Source organism: Nicotiana sylvestris, chromosome 9, assembly GCF_000393655.2.
Source record: "Nicotiana sylvestris chromosome 9, ASM39365v2, whole genome shotgun sequence".
Lineage (NCBI taxonomy): Eukaryota > Viridiplantae > Streptophyta > Magnoliopsida > Solanales > Solanaceae > Nicotiana > Nicotiana sylvestris.
In genome coordinates this window covers 163453770-163457966 of record NC_091065.1, presented here as the reverse complement: position 1 = coordinate 163457966, position 4197 = coordinate 163453770, and positions in this window count along the sequence as shown.

The following is a 4197-nucleotide window of genomic DNA, read 5'->3' as shown; positions in this document are numbered from 1 at the left end:
AGACCTAAAACGTTATCTATCAAGCCCCTCCCCCCCCCCCGCTATTACCAAAACTGGGGAAAGCTGAACAACTATTAATATACTTAGCAGTCTTAGAGGTAGCGGTAAGTGCAGTTCTAGTCCAGAAGGATGAATGTATGCAATTTCATGTCTATTATGTTAGCAAAATTTTGTCGGGAGGGGAGACTCGTTATCCACACCTCGAAAAGCTAGCCTTAGCTCTTGTAGTCGCTTCTTAAAAGATTCTGCCTTATTTTCAGTTCCACCTAATAGCCATTGTAACAACCTTTCCTTTACGAAATTGCTTCATAAACCTAAGTTGTCAGGAGGGTTGGCCAAATGGGTAGTTGAAATTAGCGAATTTGATATTGAGTACAAGCCTAGGACTACGATCAAATCACAAGTTTTGGCTGATTTTGTGGCCGATTTCAGTCTCAGGTTATTACCCTTGGCATTTAAAGAAGTAGTGATGGTGTCAGAAACGACATTAGGAGCTTGGACCTTGTTCATGGATGGAGTTTCCAATGTGAAAAGGCTCGGGGTGGACCTAATCATGGCTTCGGGGGAAACCTGAGGCAGGCCACAAAACTGTTCCGTTGACTAACAATGAAGCCGAGTATAAGGCTTTGATTGCAAGACTCGAATTGGCCCGAGGACTTGGCTCCGAGGTTATAGAGATCGAATGTGATTCACAACTGGTAGTAAACCAAGTATATAGGATTTTTGACACAAAGGAGGACCGCACGCAACAGTATGTGATTAAAGTTCAAACTTTGCTTGCATGATTCAGGGAGTGGTCGATCACACATATCGCGAGAGAAGAGAACGTAGAAATAGATGCATTTGCCAATTTGGGGTCATCCATGGAGATGAAAGTATATGACTCTGGTACTGCCATTCAACTTATGCATTCGGTATTGGATGTGGACGACTATTGTAAAGTAAATATGATCAACCTAATCTAGGAATGGAGGAATGATTTCATCAACTATCTTTAGCATGGTAAGAGGCCCGAAGACCCGAAGGCGTCCCGGGCACTACGTACCAAAAAGACTCGCTACAGCCTCTTAGGTGGACTATTATATAGGAGATCATTCCACGACCCGTTGGCTCGATGTTTAGGAGCCTCGGAAGCGGACTACATGATGAGAGAGGTCCATGAAAAAATTTGCGGGAACCATTTCGGTGCAGACTCATTGATGCTAAAGCTGGTAAGGGTAGGATAATACTGGCCTCGAATGGAATAGGATGCAAAGACGTTCATTCAAAAATGCGACAAATGTCACCGCCATGCACAATTGGTGCACCAACCGACGGAACTCTTGCATTCGGTATTGTCCCCATGGCCATTCATGAAATGAGGATGGATATAGTTGGGCCGATGCCACCGGGTCTCAGAAAGATAATATTCCTTTTAATTTTAACTGATTACTTCACTAAAGGGGTTAAAGCAGGTCCTTACCAAAATATCATTAAGCGCGAAGTGGTCGACTTCATATGGGAAAACATAATTTGTCGGTTCAGAATATCGAAAAAGATTGCCTGTGATAATGGGCCACAGTTCATAGGCTTCAAAGTCACAAAATTTCTTGAAGAGCTAACAATCAAAAGGATTACATCCTCACCATACCATCCGAGCGCTAATAGGCAGGCGAAATTAACCAATAAAGTGATTATTCAAAACCTCAAAAGGAGGTTAGAAGCATCAAAAGGCAAGTGGCCCGAAGAGTTACTGGGCATGCTATAGGCATACCGGACGACATCAAAATCAAGCAAGGGAGAAACCCATTTCTCTCTCGTATACGGCACAGAAGCTTTGATCCCTGTGGAAGTAGGAGAATTGACCTTACGGTTCTTCTGAACAGATGAAGAAACAAATAATGAGGCATTGTTGGTAAAGCTGGAACTGCTCGATGAATGCATGGACTTGGCACACGTGAGGATGGTGGCTCAGAAACAAAGGATGAAAACTTACTATAATCGGAGGGCCAATCTCTGCTACTTTAAAGTAGGAGACTTAGTTTTGAGGAAAATGACCCAGAATACTCGGGAAATCAACACTGGAAAGTTGGGTCCGATGTGGGAAGGCCCATACCAGGTTTCAACTGTCACTGGTAAAGGATCGTATGAGCTAGAGAATCAATATGGAGTCAAATTGCCAAGTAACTGGAATGTGACTCACCTCAAAAAGTATTACTGCTGATGGATCCTACCTATACTGGAAGTATGTGCTGCACTCTTTTTCCCTTCGATCAGTTTTTGTCCCAATCGAGGTTTTCTGGTAAGATTTTTAATGAGGCAACAACGGAAAGCATACTATGAAGGGAGCATCATCAGCAAAGTTAAGACATTTAAATGACAAGGCACTGAAACAACAAGCCACTACGTGATGGTTAGATAATCTTTGGCTCGATGACAAAGTTCCTAACGGGAAACAAAGCTTGCCATCGAACCAAAGATTATTCAACCGTTCACAAGTGTTTTTCCTCAAAGGAGCAAGACTTCCAGTGTTCCAATTTGCATACTTCGCATTTGAACACTGAGGGGGGAATAGTATGAGAATACGGCAACATGATTGCCACAAAAATCGGGACTACGAGACCCGAGAACAATAATGTCTCATCGGGACTGGGGTCTACACGGCCAGCCCCATAGAAATAAGTTGTACAATTTAGCCACATATATTAGAAACTTCTTTTTTTAGCAAACGAATGCTTATGTTCTTATAAAGATAGAAGGAATAAAATAAAGTCCTTTTATTGTTATCTTGTTTCTTGTCCAAATGGTGAATTGATTTTATCATTTGAAGTTAACTAAAAACTTCAAGTGCTTGTGCAAAAATGAACAGGAGTTGTCCTCTTCAAGAGCACTGTAAACATAAGAGGGCCCTCTTTTATGAAACACTCATAGTAAAGGGTTGGTTCCGGAAGAGTTTATGCCCGGTACCCAAAAGTTATCGAAAGAAAATAAACCCAAAGCCTTATCTAATTCGACGCAAAAATAATGAACTTTGCGAAATACTTAAACAAAAAGTCTTCTTTACTTATCAACATGCCAAATGGCATAAGTACAAAGGGAAAACAGCAAAAGAAAGAAGGAAAGATCAAAACTTCAATGCCACTTAAACTCGGGGAAAGAGAAGCATCTACGCCCCCCAGGAGAAGTAGGCAGATCTGCCGCCAGTGCAGGATTTTGGTCTTCATCATCGCTCCCTTAAAGTTCCTCCTCAATTCTCGAATACTTGGAACTGGTACTCAAAGAGTCTGTTGGGTTAGGCTTAGCCAGGAGACGTTCTCGAGTAGTTAACTCCAGTGCTCGGGCCTTGGTGATTTTGTCATCAATATCAATGATGCCAGCTTTGACCTCCTCCATGGCTTTCCTCCTTATGTAATACATAGAGTATGTCTTTTCAAAGATGAGGGAATACCGTTGGTGTTGGAGCTTTGCCTCAAGTCTGTCAACCTCGGGCAAAAAGCCATCCAGCTTGGATCTTATGGCGCTAAGGCTAAGATCAAGATCACGGATTGTAGATATGTGAACTTGATTTTGCTCCATGATCTTCTTATACCTCTTTTCCATCCGGTTATGCTTCTCCTCTGCAGCAGCAACCTCTTTTGCTTTGGAGTTCAAAGCTGCCTCCAAATTATTCATTCGCTCAATAGAGGCAAACTCGCGCTCGACAGCCGCGAGCACAACATCTTGAACCTCAGCACATTTAACCTTAGCCTCTTGAAACTGTACATTTAGCCGAATGGGTTCTTGGGTAAGGGTCATTACTTCTTGCTCGCTTTGCTGCAATCGCGCCTATAGCTCACTCGCCTCAGCAGCTTTTTCTTCCAGCACCGGGAGGCAAGCAGCAATTTGATTCCTCTCGGACAACAGTTGATCCCGCTCGAAGGTAAGCCCTTATTTATCGAGGATCAATCTATGAAGCCCTCAGAAGCAAGGAAGTTGGCTTAAAAAACGTATATCAAAGTCAGAAAATCCATTATAATAGATAAACAAAAACCAAGCAGTAAGAGAATAAGTATGGTACCGCTGAGGCATTGTGCATGGCATTGTTCAACATACACCCCTCAGAAAGGGAGTTTATATTCTTCTTATCTTTCTCTGAAGCCAGCGACTTCAGGTAATTGGCGAGCTCCACCGGCCTGGACAACAGATGTCACCCCTTGGAGATCGAGAGAGTGACACACC